The 27,202-nt window shown below is 36.3% G+C and overlaps 1 protein-coding gene across 1 annotated transcript in view; it reads right to left on the bottom strand.

The window, feature by feature from the left end:
• FAM155A (family with sequence similarity 155 member A) overlaps positions 1-27,202 on the bottom strand; it is a 693,606-nt gene that overhangs the window by 510,534 nt on the left and 155,870 nt on the right. The gene's annotated exons all lie outside the window — the stretch shown is intronic.

Genomic DNA, 27,202 nt, shown 5'->3' with positions numbered 1-27,202 from the left:
ACTATGTTTTGAAGAGTATAAAATGCCTTAGATGTGCATGGCAAAGCACTTTTCAATTGTTTTTAGAGCTTAACAGGAAAAAGAAAAAAAGGATGAGTAAGGAAGTTTTCCAATAAAATAAAACCAGACTTCTTTTTTTCCGTATAAGAAAGATTTTTCAGAGGAAAACCCACAGGAGGTGTCAAAAACAGTGTATCTCTGTGCCATTCCAGAGTTCATGTCAAGATAGCCCTACTTCCGAAGGCCATGGACCTGTTGCCAGAGAACTGAATCAGAAATTTCAATGCATGGGCGAAATCCCTCTCTGAATACATAGAGGTCAGAGGCAGAGGTTGGCAGAAATGTGGCTCCTGGGTCAGGCGACAGAAATGCATTACCTAATGAAAATGACACCAAAGTGCTGCAGACAAGAGTCTTGAAACGGAGGTCGTTGGCGAGGATGATGGTGATGAGAAGAAGCAGGAGGGCGTATTTTAAACAGAGTCGAAGGACAAATGGCACAGAACAAAGAGACCCAGCTCCAGGAGCTTAGGATTCTGCTCTGTCATGGACTGGACAGGAAGGTTGATCAGACAGCTGGCTTCCCTGGGGAGACATTTTTTGTATTCCCCTTGACAACATCCAGGGAGAAGTCACCCTGCCAGGAGTCACAGCGGTGCAAGAACCAGCATCTGCGCGCTAGGAGGCAGATTCTCAACTCAACCCAGCCAGCACTTCTCCCCTTCTCCTCTGACTCTGTCCTTCATCTGTTCTCCCTCTTCCAACTTCCTTGTCTCCTTCTTCTTTTTTCTCTTCTCTTCTCTCCTTTCCTGTACTCAGGTGCTACTGACTATATTTTATGATGACAGTTTTTAAACAATTGATATGATATAATCCATAATCTTTGACTACTTTTGTTTTAGGATCCTAGTAAATCAAGAATCACACTGGAGTTGAATTTTTGTAGTTGCTTTCTGAGAAATGAAATTAAAACAGTTTTGATAATAAATTGACACTATAAAGAACTATACCTTGGTTACATGGATCCTGGCCAAATGGAGTTTCAATAGAATGTTGTGTGAGCCTAAATTTGAACTCTAAAAACAATAATCTTGAAATACTCAATTTTTAAAAACCAGACGTCAGAGTCATGGCAGATATTTTTGGAAGAAACATAACTGGGGGATTTTCAAATTCTCCATGTGATCCTGGGAATGGGACAGTGATGCCAATAAAAATGCTTTTTTCTTCTAGAAAAAGTCTTAAGGTTCTAGGTATGTGTAAGTGAATGAGTTATGGCAACTTTGAAAACATTCCAGGCTCTGCATCTTAACTTAGTTTTATTTATTTGTCTTCATTCTCTTTGGCAAATTGAAGACATAATCAAAAGTAACATCTCATAAAGACTTTAAGTTACAAACAATATAGCTCCCTGCAGATATACGTAGAGCTTAACTTGCACCTTTTTTATGTAATTATCATTTAACTTTAGCATTTAAGTAAGTGAAAGTGAACAAATTATGCAAGAAAGTTTAGGAAAGGAGGTAAATGTATATTAATTGCCTTTCACTGTTAAATTTAGCTGATTTAATACTCAAAGCAATCCTTACAAGTAAGTCTTATTGTCCCTATATTTTTTACACAGGAAGAAAATGAAAGAAGAGAAGATTAGAGAACTCTTTGACAGTTAGAATACAGAAGAAACTGCATTGAGATTCTTATCCAGTTCAGCTGTGTTCCTAACTCCATACTTGGCCATGATATTATGCTTTAAGGGTTAATGCACTGGAAGCTTCAAATGAGAATGTTTACAATTCAAAAAGAAAAGAAAAAGAGTTACAGGGTTTTGTTGGCAGAGAAAAGATGCAAATTAGGGAACATCACATTCTTAGCGTGCAATTCACAAGTTCGGTAGCATCTAAAAGTTTCTGGGACTTGATTTCCCCAGGGAGAATTCAATGTAGGACATCTGGAATGATAGATTTTACGTGTATTTGTTCAGGGAGTTAGAGTGGTTTTTGCATTGTCTCCTGGGGAATTCGTGAGTAATTTGAACTACAGAATGCTTTCCAATTTAAAGATACTTTGTTTAAGTGGAACAGATCAACTCCATACACTACGAATGCTCATCTTAAAATTCAGGAAATGAAAACTAGAGAGGAATGATACTATCTCAAGGTAGGATAGAGTGTTAATGGAAATAAAAATATCTTTTAGACTAGTTTACTAAATACGGTCAGAAAAAATACTTTGAAGGAGATGGGAGGGGAGTGATTGATGAGTCTCTGAATGATGTCTTAACCAAAGGACCGAATGGTGCACTGGGGAGGATGAAGAAAGAATGAGAGAAATTTAGTTATTCGTGCTACAAACACTCGGGCAGAGTGTCTAACAGTCATGGAGGAGGTACATTCAAAACATGGCAATAATAGAGTTCACCCATGCATTCTTACAGTGATGTGGAAAACCTATTTAGCTTTACATAAATCTGAGCCAATACAATTCATGATCTGTTATGGATTGGATTGTGTCCCTCCCCTAAAATTAATATGTTGAAGTACCTCAGAACTTTAACTTAGTTTGTAAATTCAGTTAGTCAAGTTACGATAAGGTCACACTGGAACAGGGTGGCTTCTAACCCTTTATAACCAATATCACTCATAAAAGGGGAAATGTGGACTCAGATGCATACACAGTGAGAATGTCAAATGAAGATGAAGGCAGAGATTGGGGTGATGCTTCTGCAAGCCAAGGAATACCAAATATGGCCAGCAAATGGCCAGAAGCCTGGAGAGGGGAGTAGTATAGATCCCCTCATGGCCTCAGAAGGAGCCAACCCTGTCCACGCCTTGACTTTGGACTTCCCAGTCTCCAGAACCATGAAACAATACATTTCTGTCATTCAAGCTACTCAGTTTGTGACACTTCTCTACAGCGGCCCTAGGAAACTGATAAAGTATCCAAGGACATACTTTCCTTCTGATGAGCAATATGGACTGAATAAGATTGTAAAGATATGGCCCACACACCCTTTGCCTTTGAGATCCGAAACAAAGTAAAAACAGGTCATCTTCCTTCTCACGTGCACAGAATTCAGTTTTTTCTTAACGCCATATGTTCAAAGTCAAAGAGGACACCAACAAATTAACAACTGAATATTGACAGGAGCAAGTATCTAAAATCCATGTATACTGTGATATTTATTCTCAAGTATTATATATGAACGTTGTGCTTTGTTTGATGGTTTTTGTGATATATTACACTAATGTGAAAATAATAAAAAGGTTATAGGAATAAAAAGAATAGGCAAGAAGAGTCTATAGATTCGGTAAAAACAAAGAGTAATGCACAAAAATAAGAAAAAGGGTATGTGAGTAAAACAAACAAATGCATGCAAGGCAGGTTTAAACGAGATTTGGAAAAGATATGTTTCCTTAAAAACTGTTTAAGCCACAACACTAAACTCTCCATTATTTTGTGGAACAACTGAAGACATGATATATATCATGTCTATTCTTTTTATCTTAATCTCTGAGAATAATCATTAGTATATTGTTCATGTTCAATAAACGTTTCTTAAATCTCTGAATGAATGAACAAATGAAGCAAATACAATCTTATGGACAAATAAGCATACGACTCACCATATCAACCATAATTACTTACATTAAGAAGAGATGAGCAGATGAGACATATTAAGATTTATGGAACATTATTATTACTTAAAATCATTAATTGTCGATTTTGACTATGAAAAGTTCAAACACAAATTAAATGTCTAATTCATCTCTTTTTAAATTAGACTCTAGTGAGAATGGGTTGCAATTGTTGCCAAGTTTCCTACCTTCCTTTGATCAACATTGAATACCTGAATTCAGTACATCTAAAATAGAATGGGAAGTTTTTGAAATATTACTACTGTGTGAAAAAATGAATTTATTTAAGCAATCTATGGGGAATTATATTTTGATACAGATACACAATGTAGCCAAACACAAACTTTTCCTTTCATTTAAAACCTCAATTTTCTTGAGAAATCAAATCTAAATTGACTTTATATTATGGCAATCTGGCCCAGCTTGAAGCAATCTAGAAATTACTTTAATTCTGGCTATTTATGGATTAAAGTCTTATACTTGCTGCTAAAGAAACCCAGACGATGTGATTCTTAATTGTTTCTTCTGGGGTCTCAATCATAATCAAATAAAAATGTGAATCTGAAGCCAAAACTATCCATTATAAGTAAAAATGTTCTCACAAACCTTGAAAAAGAACTGTGCAGCTGACATATTTAAAAATAATCTCCTTAATTTGGTATATATTTATGTCTATGCCAAACTAACAATGTCTACTCACTATGGTTGTATGGTTAGAAATCTGCCCATTCACTATTGGCCAGAATAACTAGAAAAGCAGAAGCAATTATTAAATGAACTTTAATTAAATTTCTAAATTTAGATAAAAAAATAACAGTATACTTGGGTTGGTTCCAAGTGTTTGCTATTGTGAATGGTGCCACAATAAACATACGTGTGCATGGGTCTTGAGAGCAGCGTGATTTATAATCCTCTGGATATATACCCAGTAATGAGATCGCTGGGTCAAATGGTATTTCTAGTTCTAGATCCTTGAGGAATCGCCACACTGTCTTCCACAATGGTTGAACTAGTTTACACTCCCACTAACAATGTAAAAGTGTTCCTGTTTCTCCACATCGTCTCCAGCATCTGTTGTTTCCTGCAGGGACATGGATGAAGCTGGAAACTATCATTCTGAGCAAACTATCACAAGGACAGAAAACCAAACACCGCTTGTTCTCACTCATAGGTGGGAGGTGAACAATGAGATCACTTGGACCCATGGTGGGGAACATCACACAGTGGGGCCTGTTGTGGGGTCGGAGGCTGGGGGAGGGATAGCAATAGGAGAAATACCTAATGTAAATGACGAGTTCATGGGTGCAGCACACCAACATGGCACATATATACCTATGTAACAAACCTGCACGTTGTGCACACATACCCTAGAACTTAAAGTATAATAAAAAAATTAAAATAAAAATAAAACAGTATACTTCTAGAATAAACAAGAGGTGGGAAACACTTTTCAGTCACAGTTGCATGGAATTCCTGTCGTGCTTATTAGGGGAGGCAAGATTATTTTAGAAAGGCATTTTTCTTTCTTTTCTTTTTTCGTTTTTCCTTTATAATGGTGGTAACGGAAGTATTCATTGCACCTAGTTCATTACTGTTGCTTATTTAGTACCTTCTACTATATCGCCATTCTAATTGCCACAGAACTTTGACCATACAAATGGAATATAAAATGTTTCCCCCCTCAAAAAACATGTCGTAAATGTACACACTGAACAGAGACAAGCTCAGAAATGCTAACACATGATTCAGCTTCAGAGGCCACGGTCCCTTCTAAGTGCGGGGCTACTTGTTTCACACACTTACTTCGTGGGTTGCTTGCAAGATCTTATTAGGTAAAAATTATCACCTTCATTTTTCAGAGGAGGAAACTGAAGAGAGAGAGCCATTAAATTGCACACGTAACGGCACAGTATTGGGGATGGTGCCAGCCACCCGTTGATCATAACACCTGACCTTGTACTTTACCATCAGAAAGACAGAACTCTCCAGACGAAGGCTTTTAGCTGCAGGTAGAATTACTGCATGTAGCAACCTGTAGCAGGGAGCGATACTTGTTAGAAACACGGATGAGGGGTTTTACAAACAGCTGTTGAAGCTAGAAAAGATCAGGAGAAGTCGTCTCAAATCCTACTCAAGTAAGGAGCTTCTGAGCCTCAATCCATCTTTTCAAATCGATTGGCAAGTTACCTTTCACTTTCTGCTTCCTCCATAAGCTCAATACCATTCTGCCTGCTTTATACATACTTTTTTTCTGCCTCTCTCCATCGTTTTGATATGACAATTTAGTAAGCTACGGAAAGGCAGACCGCATTTGCTTCTGTTCTCTCTCTCTGTTTATATATATTACGTTGTTGAAGTCAAAATCAATTGTCAAGCCAATGACTGGTTTGCATGGGAATGAATTCTTGAAAAATCTGATATATTTTGTTTTCTTTGGGGTGGAAGGTGAAGCTCTGCATATAACAGAGACTGGGATACAACAACAAAATATTTAGGTACTGTTAAATTACTGACAACTTCCTGACATTTGAGATACAGTCATTTTGTCCGTTTTTGAAATTTTGTTGCTCAAGTCTCAGATCAAATTTTAATTATATCAAAATAGTCCTGATTTCTTAAGCAAAAAATACTAATACTGCATATATCAAACTTCACTTAGAAAATAAGATTTATTTTCCCTCCTTCCTTCCTCTGCAGCTTCTCTGTATCTATGACATTATTTTGAAGTCAGTTCTTTTTTTTTTTCTTTTTTTTTTTTGAGACAGAGTCTTGCTGTGTTGCCCAGGCTAGAATGCAGTAGCACAGTCTTGGCTCACTGTAACCTCTGACTTCCAGGTTCAAGCAACTCTCCTGCCTCAGCCTCCTGAGTAGCTGAGACGACAGGCATGCTTCACCATGCCCGGTTAATTTTTGTATTTGTAGTAGAGACGCGGTTTCACCATGTTGAGCAGGCTGGTCTCAAACTCCTGGCCTCAAGTGATCCGTCCACGTTGGCCTCCCAACACGCTGGGATGATAGGTGTGAGCCACCGTGCCTGGCCTGATGTCAGTTCTGATTATAGGTTCTACTCCTCAACTAACTTGAATGTTGAGGAAGCTCCTTACCCTCCAAGCCTCAGTTTTCTCACATATGATATAGAACCAATAACTACATTTAAAATAGAAGGAAATAAAATAGGAAAAGCACCTATCCTATGTCTTAAAGTCAGAGAAAAACTAGTGCTCCAGAGAGTTGAGAGACAGTGGTCATTACGTTAGATGTGTAAAGTAGGATAATTTTTATAACATAAATTTATCTTTGTAGAAACCGATATGCATTAAAACAAACAAACATAAGTTGACCATAAGGTTATGGTCACTGTGACACAAGAAAACATTCAGCGACTCCCCTTTCATGTATTTTTCTCAACAGGTTAATAATATATCACTTTAAAGGCAGATTCATGGTTTTATACCCAAATAATTTTGCTTATTCCTTCCTACTTAGACACCTGCCTAATTTAATTTTTGTGCTTGTTCAAAGCCCAAAATGAGCTCTTAATTTAAATACAGAAATTTTAACTGAGCTTTTGGAGAATAAAAATAACACAGGTAGAGAGAATGAGCAAATAATATCATTCTCCTTAGTTCTAGATGAGTACTCTTTCTTTACAGCATGTATCCTTCCTTTATTATATCAGTGCTCCTCTGACATACTCTTGTTACAAGGCTTATATAATTAAACACACCTTTATCAAAAGCATAAATAAGATGCAGTTTTCAGCACACTGCCTGGTTCAATAAATTTTGTTCAATGAATTAGTACAACTTAATAATGGAGAATATGAGTTATGTTTGCTCACTGATAAATTCTTTTTTTCCTCAGTCTTAAATACCAACTCCACTACCTACAATTAGGAGTATGTGGGTGAAGTACTTCACATCCCCAAGTTGAATGTGTGCCTGTGTGTGTGTGTGTGTGTGTGTGTGTGAGCGCGTGTTTATTTCTCTTATATACATGTATGTATATAACACAAAATATCAGAATTAATAATATTTTACAAAAATATTGGGGATTTAAATTAGGTAGTGCATATGTAAAAGAACCAGTAGTGTTTGGTATACAAAATGCTCAATAAATAGCAGCTATTATTTGAATTTTCTAATTTAGATGGTGTTTCAATTTAGAAACATTTGCATATCTTGCCAGATTTTTACTTTTCTGGCCTGGGTTTTGTATTTTGCAGATTGAATCCTTGCCTGTACCCTACACTACATGTATACTTTTACATCCACATACATTCTTATATGTATAATTTGTTAGAATTATTAGAATATATTATTAGAATTAGAATATGTATAATTGCTTAGAATGTTCCCCCTCTATAACCTGCCTTCTTTTTTATTGTCTTTTATTCATATGGTCAGGTAGCTATTGTGTTCAATGATCAATTATAAGGCATGAAAAAGAAAGAATTTGGTATGTTAAGATAATTTTGGGGAGTTTTAGAGAAAGTCTAAATAATGATTACACAGAAGTTAAGTTACTGCCTAAGGCCATATATCAAGGCTGTGGAAACTGAAATAGGAAGTAAAACAACCTAATGCCTCATTTCTAAGTATCTAACACCTAAAAAGAATGGCTATTCCACAGGATGCATATTTATAAAACAGTTCTGTATGTTTTATATGACTTTGCTAAAAGATTCTTAATAGCATTAGATTGTGAAGAATACCTCACATGAAGATTCTAATTCATGAAGTATCTAATTTAAGTGAAAAAAAATCAATTCTAACTGTTAGAATTAGCCAAAAACATTAATTTGTCATCTTATCACAATAATTTTATTTTGAACGTTAAACCTTAATGTTCTAAAATTTCATTTGTATTGTACAATATTCAACTGTGTTTTTTACTTATAATTAGTTTCCTATATTAAGCATTTTTATTTTTTAGGCATATATAAAATTTTATATTTAAAAGTTGTACCTTTCATTTGGTCCTGAATATTTTATTGGTTTGAAATACCTTTTATTTATCAAGTAAGCTCTCTACCAAAATGCTTATAAAGAAAGAAGAAAAAAATTCGTTTTTCCCACAATGTCTATATACAAGTATGAAAGTCAAAAGAATCAAAATCATTAACACTGAAGAAGTACATAAATTAAAAAACTGTTTTCCTTTGCATTTTATTCTTGACTCTGACTAACGCTTTGTACTTAAACCATTACAACCTTTGTTTAGCAAACAGCCAACTTCTCTCTAAACTATCTTTAACACAGCAACAAATTTAAAATCTCAAACTAAAGTACATATGGGGGAAAGTACTTTTCACCTCTAATCCCCTTGCACCTACTTTTGTAGTTTCCAATGTATAATACACATGCAACTGAATTATGTACATTCCCATTTTTATACAAATGGTAGCAACACCATACACACTGCTATATATTTTATTCTTGCTTTTTTAAAATTTCTTTTGGAAATCTCTTCATGCCTGTTGATAAAGACCATGATCATTCTTTTCACTGATAGCAATTACTTGCTACCCTTTTCTGTAAATTTATCTTAATTTGTTTAACCAGTCTCCTGGTGACAGAAATGTAAGTTGTTTCCCATTTTTTTTGTTACTAAATAAAGGTAATATTGTCAATATCTTTGGGCATATGTAGTTCTCAAATGTGTCTGTGTGTCCAAATTGTTGGTCAAATGGATATATGCTATCTAAATTCAGGAGGTACTGCTAATTATTCTGAAAGTAATTGTGCCAATTTAGACATCCAACAGCAATTCTAATCTAAGCTTTATTCTGGTGCTTCTGGTTCAGCCAGGGAAATTCCTCAAACTGTTCACGATAGTACTAACTAGTGTCACTTTTCTGTTTATAGAAGCTTTGTCCTTTAACTATAGCTGTCTCCCACCTACTCCTATACCCCAAATAAACCATTGCATTATATATAGATTTACATGTATATAGAATATATATTTCTAGTATATGCTCTTTACTGATTACTTGTTTCATAACTAAAGTGTTCCCCAAAACATTTTTGAATATAAAATATAATTCTCTGAGATCAAGACTACAGATTGACTCCAAATTGTTCATAGTGATTGGAATTTTCAGATGGGCACAACAGTATGCAGAATAAGAGTGCATTTTCCTGATCACTTTATAGCTAAGTGTGGCCCTGACTCTAATGAGATATGAGCCAAATTGTATTCACTTCTAGGTCTTGCCTTTAAAGAGGGCAGTGCGCCTCTCCTGTTTCTTTCTGTCAGACATAATGCTGATAGCGTGGTGACAGACATCTAGGGTCATGAGCATTGGGAATATCAGAGCAATAAGATTCAAGAAGTCTGGGATCCTGACGACTTCATGAAGTGCAGTTGCCTTAACCACTTGAATTTTTACAAGTGGGAGGAAAAAATAAATAATCCTATCTTACTCAAGCCTGTCATTGTAAGTCTGCCATTCATAGCTGAGCTTGTATCACAACAAATATCCTTTCCTTAGCATTTGCAGAGAAAATGCATTGTCAATCAAATGAGAAAGTCAAGAATTATGGTTCATATTTTATGAAAGTAATGTTAATGTGAACTTTTTGGTTTGGGGTAACACTAATTTTTGTCCTCCTAACCCAATATTTATTGAATCCTTCTCAAATAAATATGTCATTAAGCTCAATATAAAAAGGAGAGACACTACTTGGAAAGATACATTACTGAGAATTGGGCTCTGTTTTGATAGCGAGAAGTAGAGAAAAGAAAAATAGTATTACAGAGGACCAAGTCTTAAATAGACAATGGGTATTCCATGATATAAAACTCAATTATTCTGAATTACCTTGAAAAATGTATTCATAGATATCCTTTCTAAAACATGCAACCGAAAGGACTTTCTCTGTCCAGCAACATTTATGCTAAGTAAGAACCCCCACAGACAGTGCAAAAATATATTGTTCTAGTATGCAGGGTATGAGGGACAGAAAAAAGGGGAAGAAATATTCAGAAAATCTTCATTTGTTTTTATGTCCAGTTGAAACTGGCACTCATTACTATTCAACATAGTCCTGGAAGTACTAGCAAAAGCAATCAGACAAGAAAAACAAATAAAAGGTATATGAATCAGAAAAGAACAAGTAAAATTATCTGTATTTACAGATGAGATAATTCCATATGTAGAAAACTCCAAATATTCCGCACACACACACACAAAAAACACTGTTAGAAGTAATAAATGAATTCAGTAAAGGTTCAGGATAAAAAATCAACATAAAAAGTCAGTAGCATTTCCACACACCACAGCCTAACTGAATAAGAAATAATCTCATTTATAATAGCATCAAAGCAAAAAAATATTAATTTTGAATAAATTTACTCAAGTAGGTAAAAGATTGGCACACTGAAAACTATAAAATATTAATGAAAAAAGTAAAGATGCAAAGAAATAGGAAGATATCCCATGTTCATGGATCAAAAGAATTAATATTGTTAAAATGTCCATACTACACAAAGTAATATATATATTTAATGCAGTCCCTATCAGACTACCATACACAAAAATCAACTCTAAATGAATAAAGGACCTAGATGTATGACGATAAAACTCCAAGAACAGATAAGAGGAAAAGCTCCTTGACATTTGCCTTGGCAATGATTTCTAAGATATTACACCAAAAGTTCAGTCCACAAAAGCAAAAATACATGAATAGGACTACAGCAAACTAAAAAGCTCCTGTGAAGCAAAGAAAATAATCTACAAAATGAAAAGTCAACCTACAAACTGGGAAAAATGTTTGCAAACCCTGTATCTGATAAGGGGTTAATATCCAAAATTTATAAAGAACTCTTATAACTCAAAAGCAGAAAAACAAAAAAACCCAATTTAAACATGGGCAAATGATCTGAATGGGTATTTTTCCAAAGAAGACATAAAAATGTCCAACAGATATATGAAAAGTTGTTTAACATCACTAATCAAGGGAAATACAAATTAAAACTCCTATATCACCCCAAGCCCATTTGAATGGCTGTTATCAAAAAGACAAGTGATAATAAAAGTTGGCGAGTGTGTGGAGAAAAGAGAACCCTAGGACACTGTTAATGGGAATGTAGGTTGATACAGCCATTGTGAAAAACAGTATAGAGCTTCCTAAATAAAAGAAAAATAGAGCTACCATATGACTCAGCAATCCTTCTTTGGGGTGCGTACCCAAAGGAGATGAAATGACCAACTCATAAAGACATCTTGTACTCCCATGTGCACTGCAGCATTATTCCCAAGAGCCAAAATATGGAAACAACGTCAGGATCCATTGAAAGACAAACAGATAAAGCGAATGTGGTATATACAATATAATGAAATACTATTCATCTTTTAAAAATGAGATCCTGCCATTTGCCACACATGACTGGACCTAGAAGATATTATGCTAAGTAGAAAGCCAAAGAAAATATTGCATAATCTCACTTCAATTTGGAATTATTAAAAGAAAAGTTAAAAATACAGAAATAGAGAATAAACTGTGGTTACCGGGTATGAGGGCGGGAGGAGGAAATGAGACAGATGTGGGTCAAAAGATACAAACTAGCAGATACATACTGGGGTGGGGGCACGGGGAGGAAATCTGGAGATAGATGTGGGTGAAAAAACACAAAGTAGCAGATAGGTACCTTTACCTATGTAACCTGCACATCCTGACACATACCACTGAACTTGAAGTTGGAGACGAAAAAAAAAAAAAAAACATAAAATTATAAAACTTCTTAAAAAATAAAATAACGAGTAGAAAATTTCTAAAACATAGAATTCACGAATTATATAAGAGCTCTTTTTTATATGTAAATATAAATTTAAATACAAGAGAAACAAACAGGTTGCTTCTGAGAAATGTGACTGGTTATTCAGAAGAGGTGTATGGGGGCATTTTCATGAAAAGCTTTAAAATAGAAGTTGATATTTTAAACTTTCCATTGCTTGTGTTAATTACAGTAATTGCTACTCAGAACATTTTTTTTACAGAGTGAAACCAAAAGTCCTGAAAGTTTAATAAATTTGCTAATGTCACTCAAATAATAAGTGAAAGGACCATAATTTGCATCAGATCTATCTGACACCAAAGTAAACAAATCTAGAGATCTAGGGTACAACATGAGGACTACAGTTAATCAAACTGCATTGTATTTGGTATTTTTGTTAAGTAAGTAGATTTTAGCTGTCTTCTCATAAAAAAGTAACTATGTGAGATGATAGCTATATCAATTTGCTTCACTATCGTAACCATTTAATTATATATATTTATCACATAACATCATTTTGTAAACCTCAAATATACATAATAACATTTACTTTAAGAAAGCAAAAAATAAAATAGGCTCTAAAGTGAGCTCACTTTAATGCGCTCATCATATTGGTTGGAACGGGAGGGCTTCTGAAATTACACAGCCATCTGGAGAAAATACACTAAAAATCACAATTGGCTACAAAGTATAATAAATGCATTGACAAATTTAAATGGTCAAATGTATCTTTGAAAGCAAATAATGCTACATTATGTACTAAAACAGAGAAAGAGTAAACGTAGCTATACATATGTGGAATTGTTGACAATTCTGTGTAATGCTGAGAGTATGGAACTTTGGTGTCAGAGAGATCTGATGCAAATTATGGTCCTTTCACTTATTATTTGAGTGACATTAGCAAATTTATTAACCTTTCAGGACTTTTGGTTTCACTCTGTAAAAAAATGTTCTGAGTAGCAATTACTGTAATTAACACAAGCAATGGAAAGTTTAAAATATCAACTTCTATTATAAAGCGTTTTATGCAAATGCCCCCATACACCTCTTCCGAATAACCAGTCACATTTCTCAGAAGCAACCTATTTTAGTTGTTTCTCTTGTATTTAAATTTATATTTACATATAAAAAGAGCTCTTATATAATTCGTGAATTCTATGTTTTAGAAATTTTCTACTAGTTATTTTACTTTTTAAGAAGTTTTATACATTTACGGTTTTTTTTTTTTTTTTTGGTCTCCAACTTCAAGTTCAGTGGTACATGTCAGGATGTGCAGGTTACATAGGAAAATGTGTGCCATGGTGTTTGCTGTGCAGATCATCCCATCACATAGGTATTAAGCCCAGCATCCATCAGCTGTTCTTCCTGATGCTCTCCCTCCTTCCTTCCCCACAATCCAACAGGCCCCACTGTGTGTTGTTTCCCCAATGTGTCCCTGTGTTCTCATCATTCAGCTCCCACTTACAAGTGAGAACATGCAGTATTTGATTTTCTGTGCCTCTATTAGTTTGCTAAGGATAATATCATCCAGCCCCATCCATGTCCCTGCAAAGGACACGATCTCCTTCCTTTCTGTGGCTGTATAGTATCCCATGGTGTATATGTACCACCTTTTCTTTATCCAGTCTGCCATTGATGGGCATTTAGGTTGGTTTCATGTCTTTGCTATTGTGAATAGTGCTGCAATGAACATACGCGTGCATGTATCTTTATAATAGAATGATTTATATTCCTTTTGGTATATACCCAGTAATAGGATTGCTGGATCAAATGGTGTTTCTGCCTCAGAAATGTTCCACTAGTTTCCTATTATGGTGTATGGGTGGATATTCAGCCCTGTCACTCTTCTTATTCACCTACTTACCCATTTATTATCTTCCTCTAAATAAATACTTTATACCAATATCTTAAATTAATAATTAGCTCATACATTTTTCTAACTATTTAATACTTTTCCCCGCTGTATCCAAATAATATGTTTCTTCCTTGAACAAAGTTTGTTTTTCTTAGATTTGACAAATGTCTTGTATTTCTTCATTTGCTTATTTTTTTTTTTTTTTTGACAAAGTCTCACACTGTCACCCAGCTGGAGTGCAATGGCATGACCTCCGCCTCCCAGGTTCACGTGATTCTCCTGCCTCAGCCTGCCCAGTAGCTGGGATTATAGGATTACAGGTGCACATCACCATATCTGGCTAATTTATTGTATTTTTAGTAGATACAGGGTTTCACTATGTTGGCCAGAGTGATCTCAAACTCCTGACCTCATGATCCGCCCATCTCGGCCTCCCAAAGTGCATCTACTTAATTTTTAAACGTGCACAGTGAAGTTATCTCAAATCTGTAAAAGCCCTATCAATTCTAATCCATTTATTTTCAAACGCATCTGAAAATCTACTTTTCTTTTCTTTTTCCCCCGGGGTCCTTCAGTCTGGAACTTTCCTAAACCTGCAGCATAGGGAACCTCTTTCCTGCCCTCTCTGTGAAACCCCCTGTTCCCTACATCTCTTGCTTTTTCTTTCATGGTTTACGCCATAATTTTGGTATCACATAGCATCTGTAGCTTCATAACAAACATTGAAATGGAGGTAAACATTTATTGGATATTTTACATGGCCAAAATGTCTTGGTTCTTTTTTTCCTCTTACTCTTATTAATAGTCTGGCTATCTATCGAATGCCAGGAAACATGTTCATTTTCCCACCTTTGGAAATTAAAAACGCACTGCTCTGTGTCTTCTGGAGTCCAGTGCTGTTCTCAATGCATGTAAACCAAGCTGATTAATTTGCACGCAGCTTTTTAAAGAAATGTTTGGTCCTTGATGTTATGTTTTGTCATGTAAAATTTTATTTAATATACATTTGTGCAAGTTCCCCACTACCCTCTATTCATTGTTCCGGTTGCTTCATGGTCCTTTTCATTCAAAGATTCGTGTTTTCTAATACTGAAATGTATTAGTGAATTATTTATGTCTTTCATAATATTCCATTTGTTTTCTTTTGTTCTTTCTTTTTGAATTCCGAATCGTTAGATCTAAGACTTCCCGATTATTTTCTCTCATTCACCAATCTTTTCGGTGCCAATGTCTATCTCTTTGAATTCATTATATTTTAGAAAAATTTCCTCAAATTTAGATTAACATCATTTTTCTGTTAATTTTTTTCAGCTATTGTGTACTTAATTTCCCACAGTTCCCACAGCTTCCTGGCAGTTGATACTAATACCTCATAATGCAATAGTGTTTATTTTGAGCCAGCTTTATACATTGTGGATTCTAACACTTCAGTGTCATTATCTTTTGGGGGGATTATTGGGTTTATCCCAAAAAGAATCCTATAATCTGCAGCCTTTGGAACTATCTGCACGGCTACAGTCATTCTCAGGTAAAATAAGAGGACAGGGAACCCCACCTTTCAGTGTGTAGAATATTACATATTCATCGTGTTTTTACTTCTAAACTTTACCTTAGAATTGAGATGCCCTGAGTCTCAATTTCTCTAGCTCATTATTCCACAGGTTACACTGGGAGAGAGTGTGCGAAAGGGAAAAGAATGCTCCTTTTTCTGTTTTCTTCATTACCTGTTTGTCTAACTATTATGCAAACAGAATTTCAATCAGTCTTTCTATTATTAGCCTCATGCCTGGCCTATATAACTTATGGAAATATGTTCTTCCAAATTCTGGGCCTCCTTGTCCACACAATGTGCCAGACTTTAAATACATTCTCTTATTTCAACTTTATGTCAAGGCATATTAAAAAGTACACATATCACTCCCTTTGATATACAAGAAAAGAGAGGTATTCTTAAGTACAGAGGGACTTCTCAAGACACCCAGATGTAATCTCAAGACACTGTAAATTGGTGGGGACAAGACCCAAATCCAGCTTTGTCCCACTAAGAAATTGATACTGTTAACTTCTACCTGTCCGACCTCCCTCAGAAATGTGTAGTGCAGATGTGCTTTGCCACAATGAACTCCCAGCACAGGATGCAGTCATTACTGAGAGTTTTAAAATAAATGAATAAAAAAATAAAATTACTGAGCTGAAATAAATGAAAATCACTTACTGCAGTTAGTACCAGCAAAGTACTTGTGAGACAGCGTGCACACAGATGTATGCACTTGCTTTTTAAATATTGGAAAATTATACAGTCTAATGCAATGAGCCACAGAAGGTTCATATGCTAAGTCTAAAGATTATATATATATATATATGTGTGTGTGTGTGTGTGTATAATAGTCCAAGTTGTACCATGCTTACACAGTGATGCATAAGTAGAAAACAATACAGATTTGTCATTGATCACAAGATTATTATTAGACATAAACAAAATTCTGGCTTAGAAAGAAGCACAGTGAGAGAGTAATAAAATTATCCCTACGATCTGTTCCAAAGCCAGGATTATAACATAAGAAACAGGGTGAATTAGCTACCAACCTCTGCTGAGGACAAAACAAAAACAGTTATGCCTTTCAGCATAGAAAAAATAAACAGATGCTTTAGTGAACAAAGTGTGCAAACTTGGGAGGCTTTGCATTTATTATTTTTTTTCCATTGACAGCTTATATTTTGTCATACATTTATAGGCATAAGAGAGGAGTTAACTAGTATTTTTCCAGCTAATACATACTGCAGATATTTAAGACAGAGGGAGAGGGAGAGAGAGATGCTCTGCTTGGTGGTGCAGTGTTTTAAAACACCGAAGGACCTGTCAAAAGCGTAACTCAATAAAGAATCAGTTTTATCTCTAGTAACACCAATGACTATAACCTAGACATCTGGATGAAAGGCACATAATTCAGCTTAAGGACACATGTTCTGCATCCTGCTAAACTGCAGGGAAAGGCAAAGCTGGATGGCTGCAGTATTCTGAAACAATAGGAGTCAATCTTTGGTGGCAATCAAACGTCAAAAATGCTTTGCTGCAACTCCCCACACAAAGGGGAAAGTCAATTATTAGTCAAAAATGCAGTCAGAACTCTGCTCCCTTCCGGACACTATGAATTTCATCTTTTATCTTCTACTTCTGTTTCTTAGGAATACATATTATGTAGAATATGTGGACACGCAGCTCTGCAAGACAGATTCTATCAGCAGTTACTTCACTAAGCTAATAAGACATCATAGTACATTAAGATTTCTCACATGCATTCTTTTTAAGAAGATGAGTTTTATTCTAAAATAGATTTTATTATCGTATTTATTTCTTCATGTCTAATCTGCCTGTTCTTCACCCCCTAGAACTGTTCTCAATGCAAATTTAAATTTGGCATTAAAAGCAGTCTATTTCATTTGGTAACTTAAAAGCAGGATCAGTCTTGAATAAAGCATTGCTACCCAGAAAAATAAAAGATTGGATTTTTTTAACTAGATTGTAAGCCAAATCCCTACTCTCATATAGTAGGCTGTACTAGAATGAATGGATATACACAGACTGGCTCAATGATTGACTAGACTGATTCAATTCTTCCACTGTAAACATCCTGCTTCCTAACTTAAAATACCAGTAAGAAAACATTTTGTGTTAATAATTCTAACTTCATTCATAGTAGAATACAACTGCTTCATTGTTGAAAACATATGGGGAGAGGGTTATGCCCGCCAGTTTTTAGGTCAAGGGCATTCTTACGATATATGTCACTAGACCCTCCAGGTAGGCTGAAATAAATCCAACAATCTGGAAGGCTTTAATTTCTTTCTTGAGTCATAAAAACGATGCATCCAATGTACGTGGTAAAGGGATTTAAGTAGATTTTATGTGTAATAGGCCTTTTAAAATTGTTTTTGGCCACTTCACTTTGGAATCCCTGTTCGTGTTGATGATGTCTCCTACCTCTAGCAGACCCCCGCCCTTGGAACTGAAATGGAAATTCTAGATACTTCCTTTTCCATCCCATCCCACAGCTAGGGCACAGGCATGTGACTTAGTCTCTGCCAACCACAAGCACCGACTCCCTACTTTAAATAGGCAATTATTGAGCCAAGCGGACAGGAATGCACAGACCAGTTGTGGTCACTATGTGCAGTGTCAGGATACCAACTGTCCCCGAGGTGGAGATGGTAGTCTCCTATCTGGCTAGATATTTGGAGGTAGACTTCATTGCTCACAGCTATGTAGCCTTCACGCTGGGTTAGCTAGCTGTCTGAGACTTTCTATTAGCTACCCAAGAGCCTTAAACGCATTTCACTGTTTCTGCTTGAATTAACCACACAATTAGCCAATGTCTTTTGCTTGCAAATAATAACTTACTGATACTCTATATTTTCTGTTTACTCTAATTTTTCATCTTTGGGACTTCCAGACCAAAAAGACATACAGTGATCTCTGGTTTTAAAAATGCATGCTTTTCTCATATAAATAATTATAATCCACCCCACCCCCCGCCCCACCCCAACTGTCTGCATGACTAGGTGTATGTGTTTTCTGGATAGCACCAAAGAAAGAATAAATACAGTCAATTTTCTATCTAGAAAATGCTCATATAATTTTTTATATCAAGGTAAAAGCAGGAACCTTTGAAAATCATCATAAAATTTGCTTCTAGGGAAGAGTCAACTCTTAGGTAAAAATCTATTGCTCATATTTTTTCTCCATTATGTCTGAAATCAGGAAACTCTTACAAGGGAAGAAGAATGATCCTTATTTAGAAACTACAGCTGTCTCTTTAAGTCACCAACTTTCTTTCAGCCATAATTCTACTTATGGATGCTCCCTCAGTTACTGATGCCTTACCTCTACTGGATCTCCTGAAATGATCTCGATTCCTAACAAATGCAGTCATGAATGTTAGGTGTCGCAGATGCCACATAAGCTGCTAAAGGGAAGGGGACAGCTAGGTCACAGTCTCTGCCTTCAAGGATCTTAAATATCTAGGGTAGGACTAGTATATAAATAATATTGATAAAAGACAAGCTGGAATTATTTTAAGAGAGACATAGGTAAAGTCTCACTGTGGTTTAAAGAAAGTTCTCACCATTTTTGAAAATCACAGAAGGAATCATGGATATCACTCTAGACAGAGTTTACAAATACGCTATTGTTGAAAGAATTTCTTTTTTTTTTTTTTTTTCTTTTTTTTTTTTTTTGAGACGGAGTCTTGCTCTGTCGCCCAGGCTGGAGTGCAGTGGCGGGATCTCGGCTCACTGCAAGCTCCGCCTCCCAGGTTTACGCCATTCTCCTGCCTCAGCCTCCAGAGTAGCTGGGACTACAGGCGCCCGCCACCTCGCCCGGCTAGTTTTTTGTATTTTTTAGTAGAGACAGGGGTTTCACCATGTTAGCCAGGATGGTCTCGATCTCCTGACCTCGTGATCCGCCCGTCTCGGCCTCCCAAAGTGCTGGGATTACAGGCTTGAGCCACCGCGCCCGGCCTGTTGAAAGAATTTCAACCACCAATTTGATGTAACCATTTTAACACCAACCAACTACTTTATACCTTTTCTCTTGTTTTTCTTTTTTTTTTTTTTTTTTTTTTTTCCTTCAACTTTTAAGTTCTGGGGTACATGTGCAGGATGTGCAGAATTGTTACACAGGTAAATGTATGCCACGGTGGTTTGCTGCACAGATCATCCCATCACCTAGGTATTAATCTCAACATCCATTAGCTATTCTTCCTGATGCTCTCCCTTGTTTTTCATTTTAGACAAGTTTTCTAAGTAAAATGTGTTTATCAATAACTAGCTCATTTTTCCATTTATGTTTACCAGAAGATCAGCAGAGCTTTGGGGACAACATAAAATAAGTGTCATACTAATACCAAATAACCACAACAACAACAACAGCAATGGTATTCTAAAGTGAAAAATAAACAAACATTCAAAAAGTGATGTCATACTTGAGAGTATTTGTTTCAGTTGTGTTAAGAGAGTACACATTTGCATTATAAAATGTTAAAAATAAAGTAGTGCAGAGTCCATAAATATCGCTTCCAAGGGCTCAGTGTCACTTATATCTAGATTCACAGGTCAACTCAATTTCATGAAAAAATATACTTGTGTGTATTATAACAAAAATCAGGTTGGTACAGTTAAATTTTCTATGGCAGAAGAGGAGACGAGGCATGGGCATTTGTTCATGCGTGTCAGCAGGGTCTGAGGAGCTGAGCTGACTTTCTGGTTACCAGGCAAGGTGTGCTCTGCAGTGAGAACATGGATAATTCATGACACCCTCTGTCAGGTCTCCAGATCAAACTCATCTAAAAGCTTTCAACTCATTGCATGCTAACCAACCATCTCTCTGACCACAAATGTGCTTCACAGGGAAACTAGTTCTGGAAAGGAGATAGTCTAGATTGCAACCGTATCAATGTAGTTGCCGACAAGATGCCACCTTTAAAGTAAAATCCTTTTTAAAATTCTATTTATCAATCAGTATCTTGTGTAATTTATTTCCATCAGTCAGCAACAGAGTTGTATCAATAGTCTCAACATGCATATGGGTTTTAGAAACTTTTCTAAGCAATTTATCTCACTTTTTAGGAAGCCTAGACTAAATATTCAACAAACCTTTTCCCATACAATTTGATATAATTACAACAAATAATTACAACGCTAAAGTGACAACCTCAAACAGTTGTTGGCAATATACCATGGCACATTTTCCCACATTTACGCTCTATTCCATAGCTCTCAGTCTCAAATATAGAATGTTTCTAAAAGTTTTAGCCAAACCTCAGATTTAATTGGAAAGAGCTCAACATAAGTTTATGCACTTGAGCCAGGAGTAGCAGTATGCACCTCTATTCCCAGCTACTGGGGAGGATGAGGTGGGAGAACTGCCTGAGCCTGGAAGTTCAAGGTTCCTGAACTATGATGGTGCCACTGCATCCAGCCTGGGCAAAAAAGTGAGACTCAGTCTCTTAAAAGAAAATACAATGAAAGAAAAGAGAAAAGAAGAGAAAGGAGAAAAGAAAAGAAACAAGAAAAAAAAAGAAAGGAAAGAAAAAAGAAGCACCAGTATCTACATTGCAGACATACTAAACCTCTCAGTACCTACTCCCTGATTTAAAGAGCTGGCAACAATTGCCCATTAGATAACAAGAAACCACAACCAGATTGGCTCATTCTTGCTAAGAAATTCATATTTCATCACCACAAGTCCTATTGTCATTATCTTCATATCTTAGTGGTTATCATATCTTAGCTTATTGTCATCATAGCTTAGTGGTTACATTTAACCAAAGAAAGGGGTTTCCAAACCCCATAAAGAATCCCCAGGAGACCAGATGTTCTGGATTAGGGCTTGTATTAGTTCACTTTCATACTGCTATAAAGAAATACCTGAGACTGGGTAATTTATGAAGAAAAGAGGTTCAATTGACTCACAATTATGCATGGCTGGGGAGGCCTCAGAAACCTCAGAAAATCATGGCAGAAGGCAAACGGGATGCAAGGCACCTTCTTCAGGTGGCATCAGGAGAGAGAGCGAGAGGAAGTGCTACACTTTTAAACCCTCAGATCTCATGAGAACTCATTTACTATCACAAGAAGAGCATAGGGCAAACCATTGGTGGAATCCAATCACCTTCCATCAGGTCCCTCCCTTGACACGTGGGAATTACAATTTGATGTGAGATTTGGGTGGGGACACAGAGCCAAACCACACTCTGTTTCACCTAAACTATTCAAAAAGCATGTGTTTAACCTCCTTAACAGTGAAAAACGATGGCTCTTCTCCCAAATGAACTGAAGTGCAACGCCATCCAATAGGACTTTCTGTAACTATAGAAATGTTCTCTAACTGCACTGTCCAGTGTGGAATCACTTATGGTTAGTGCAACTGACAAAATGAATTTTAAATTTTATTTAATTTTAATAAATTTAGAATGAAATTAAAGGGACCAAACAGACCAATGGCTACTGTATTGAATGATGTAGGTTTAGTGGACTATTGCCAAGGTAGTTATTTCTGAGAGGGTCACAAAATATTTCTCATTTTATCATTTCCCACTCTTTCAATAATGGTTGTTTAGGATATGAGGAACATTGTTATTTTGTAAATTCCATGAAAATCATGATGAAACACTGTAGTGTTACCATCAGGAAATGAACAATGTTTTCTTCATCAATTCATTCTATTTGTTTAAATATAATGCTATAAAAAGGAAATCTATAAATGTGTAGGGAATCTTTATTACTAACTTGATGTCTGTTTGGTCATGATAACTTCACTGAGATGCAATACATTGGTCAAATCTTGTAGGCATCGACAACCAAGGGAGGGGAGAGGGCTGGGATATTAGTTATTCCAAGTTACCCTGTAGACGACTCAAGTGTGATTTTTTTTTTTTTTTAGTATAAAGTTAAGCTGTTTCCACATGTTTCACAGATGTGATTCTATATAAATCATTATGAATACTTGCCTCTGGCATATATCTTATATGGACTAGTGGCACATATATAGGAATTTGTGTGTGTGTATATATGTGTATATATACACATATAAATATACACAGATGTGTATATGTATATATACACATATAATACATACATACACATATAGACACATATAAATATGCACGGATACGTGTATATGTATATAGGCACATATATACACACAGGCACACACATATATATTAATATATATACACAAAAATATATATACACACATACATTCCTAGTAGTTATGTATCAGTGAGTCTTATTTGCTTGGGAATAACTGAATCTAGGTGTTTGTGATCATGTTATGAAAGACTACTTCAAATAACATCGATTTATCCTACAGTTTCTTTGTCCTTCCAAACAATGTGATTTCTCCTTCTGAAATGCTCAGTAACTGGCCACTCACAGATCTGTTTTAGAATTACTCTTTATTTACCTCATCTCCTCACTACCTTTTTGGCAACCTGAGGGAAGAGCGTGCATCTTGCATGTCACAGCTAAAAGAGTGCCCTTTTTCCAGTAGAGATTCCAGAAATGCTTATGAAATTGAATTACGCATCATATTGTGATACTAAATCAAACTCATGATGTTTGTTTGTTTGTTTATTTTTGAGATGAAGTCTTGCCATGTCGCCCAGGCGGGAGTGCAGTGACGCAATCTCAGCTCACGGCAATCTCCACCTCCCAGGTTCAAGCAATTCTCCTGTCTCAGCCCCTGGAGTACCTGGGGCTACAAGCACGCACTACCACGCCTGGCTAATTTTTGTATTTTTAGTAGAGACAGGGTTTCACCATGTTGGCCAGGCTGGTCTTTATAGTGTTCTCTTTAACCTAGTGTAAAGTAGATGCATTTGCAAAGGAAGAACCAGTCAGTTATATAAAGCACCCGCCTTCCTTAGCACACTGGGGATATCCATGTTCCATAAGGGTTTGTGTGGTAGCTTTTCTAAGAGGAAATATCTTATTAATCTGTGACAACCATAGGGTATTCAGCAGAAATTTCAAACAGCATTCTCAAGACTACTTCTAAAAACTACTACGTCCAGAAATAGAAAGGGAGACAGGCTAAAAATGTATGTTTTTACTGTAGCTATTGATCTTGTTTTTTATCTTCAATTAATAGGAAACATGCTTGATAACAACAGACTATTTCTAATGAAAACTGTACTTGAAGGCTGCTGCTGCAATATAACTACATAGACATCAGGCAAGTTTAGATAGTTTTCGCAGCCCAGAGAAACAGGTTTTTATATGGATTAGCTAAAATCACACAAAGTCCCAGCAAGAATATACAAATAAAACCATGACTATATCAAATCCTTCCACTCCAAAAAAAAAACCTTTGAACTTTTCACCTTAAATGTAACTACTTAAAAATTGAGTAGTTACATTGTAATCCTACAATAGACACACACATTATAAATGTTGCCTCAAGTTGGAAATTAGGATCTAAAAACATCGTCCTAATTGACCAGTGACTCCAGTAAACTCAGCTGTTTACATTTGAATTTGGAGAAACCGCTTTGCCTGTATTCTTCCTCTTTCTGCTGTGTTTTAAAAGAGGTATTAATAAACAATGGCATTCCCAGAAAGGATTAAAAAACCCGAAGGAATGAGCCCAAAACAAACAGGCAGTAATCACCACAATAAAACAGAGGACAAGGCAACCCCCAGCCTGGAAAAACACGTTAGATGTGAACAATAAACACGGACTGAATTTGGAGAAACTGAATTAAACTGAAGCCCAGGATGGTGCATGGAGGCCTTAGGAGCCACAGAAATTAATGTTGAAGGTTCTCCTTTCAAGATTTGATTACAAAGCCGAAGAGACAGCACGGGGTCGCGCAGATGCAGGGAAGCAGACCCGTGAAGCACAAAGCCCAGCCCCAGCTTCGTTTCAGGGAGAATGAGAGCCTCCCCAGACAGCGGACTGCTATACTCATAATTTTACTGTAGCATGTGCTGGAAGGATAAAATAAAAGAAAGCAGTGAAATGTCACGCAGTGTGAAAGGCATGTATGAAAAGGTACGGCGCTGTCTTTCAGCAGACAGTCTACAAAAGCTTTTCAAATTGTCGCCTCATAACAGCTGCAGCAGTTTGATTCCCTAAATTCAAAAGGCTTTCTCCTGTGTGTTATCAAAGACAGAGGCTGACTTCGCTAACCACAGGGAAAATAGCCACCAAGTCTGAGGGTCCACCAGGTTTCCTTTCCACCCGTCTGGAGGTGGACTGTGTCCGGGACGTTAACCTGCCAGAACAGGACATTCAGCGCTGAATTGTCCCTCCCTGCAGCTCCAGAGAACGCCTTCCTGACCCACATCCGCAAGTCAGAGCCACCTCCACACATCAGCCGCTAAGGCAAAGCAGCGGCACATTTTCTTTGGAAGCAGCTCTCTTAAATGGATCTGTTAGTTTAATTATGTTCTTCTAAGCCCCCTCTCCCTTCAGTAAGCAGAACATTTCACATACGGATTATCCTCTGCAGGAAATGAGCACAAACTCCTTCAGAACACAATCATATAATTGGGCATTGTTCCATTCTGAATTCATTACACTTTCCCTCTATCCTGTTTTAAGGGCTCTGATATTTTTTACTGAAAAAATGATATCAACATGTAATGACATGGCTCCTATTTATGGCTTGTGTACTACATGCTAGGCGCTGTGCCAAGTGCCTTACATGAATGATTTCCTACGATCCTCACAATAGCGTTGCATGGTAGACACTGTCATTATCTACATTCCATAGATGAGGTAACTGAGGGATAAAGAGATTTTATCATCATCTGAGGTCACATCAATAAAGAGTGGATTTTACAAACTGGTGTCCTTAACATTGTGTTATTATACTCTTACCTCAATCTTAGTAAACCATGTAGTATGAAGGCGAAAGAATGACAAAATGGAGCTGAAAGTAACCAACACATTCATATGTGCTATGTATTTATCAGCATTTTTTCTGTATCTGTTTTATTTAAAAAGAGGGCAATTCACAGCATCACCCAATATCCTAATCCTTCCTAACGTGCAAGTACAGCTCTGCATGATTAGACACAAGATCTTGAATTTAAAAAAATGCATTATAGGCAGTCTGTTTTATAGACCGAAGGAGAGAAGTGTTATTAAATGACTACATAAGAAGAATGAAAATAGACGAAGGTAAAAAAGAATAGAGAAGAAAGGGTTCGTGAGAAGCCTTGGATGTGAGTCCTGCTTTTAGCTTTCACCACCAGTGAGGCCTTCCACAAACTACTTCAACTCTCTGATTTCAGTTGACTTCACCATATAATGAATAGAAAATCAAAATTCAAAAACGTTCACTTGTATGTTAGCAAAGAAAGAAGCTCTTTTGTGATGACATATGTTGATATAAAGAATCTTTTTCATGACAAAGATTCCATTTATGGTTGAACATGAGACATAAATGCATTTGTACAAAGCTTAGAATTCACAAGCTGCAGGGCTGACCTTCAGATCACTTGTTGGCCTCTGCTTCCTGGCTTCATACTGTGAGACTTGACACTACGAAATCCCCGTAAGGCACCCCTTTCTCAAAACATTAGGAAACTAGGCCAGGCACAGTGGCTCACGCCTATAATCCCAGCATTTTGGGAGGACGAGGTAGGCAGATGGCTTTGAGCTCAGGAGTTCGAGACGAGCCTGGGCAACATGGCAAGACCTTATCTCTACAAAAATATAAACACTAGCCACATATGGTGGTGCATGCCTGTAGTCCCAGCTACTTGGGAGGTTGCAGTGAGCCGAGATCGCACTGCTGCACTCTCGCCTGGGTTACAGAGTGAGACTCTGTCTCAAAAAATAAAAAAGGAAAGAAAGATAAAATTGGGAACCTTTTTAATCTCAACAGAGCATTTCCTCTTTCGTTTGTGCTCTGCTTTGACACTTAGAGTTTATTTCCTATGAGTTTGATATAGATGCGTTTGTGTCATTGTTTTTCCTACATAGAAATTCTAAAAAATTAGGTGCTGTATCCATGACATCATGCTCCACCTATGTTTTCTGTGCCTGAGTTTTATATTATGCATTATCTCAAAAATTAACCAGGTTATACCATAAACAGTAGTGCTATTCCAAATGTGGATATTAACAATTAGTTACTATTCACAGCAAGGGAAGAAACAAAATTGAAAGTGTTTCGAAGTTGTTTTTTTTTTTGTTTTGTTTTGTTTTTTTCATTTTCTCTCCTTTTTAAATTTTTTTAATTTTGTGCTTATATAGTAGGCGTGTATATTTATGGGATGAACGTGAGGTTCTGATACCGCCATACTGTGTAGTACACATCAGGGTAATCGGCATTTAGCATTTAGCATTTCTTTGTGTTGGAACCATTCCAATTCCACTCTTTCAGTTATTGTAAAATATTTTTATAACAATTTCTTTCTCTCT

Source organism: Piliocolobus tephrosceles, chromosome X, assembly GCF_002776525.5.
Source record: "Piliocolobus tephrosceles isolate RC106 chromosome X, ASM277652v3, whole genome shotgun sequence".
Taxonomy (NCBI): Eukaryota; Metazoa; Chordata; class Mammalia; order Primates; family Cercopithecidae; genus Piliocolobus; species Piliocolobus tephrosceles.
This window is presented reverse-complemented; position numbering and strand designations above follow the sequence as displayed.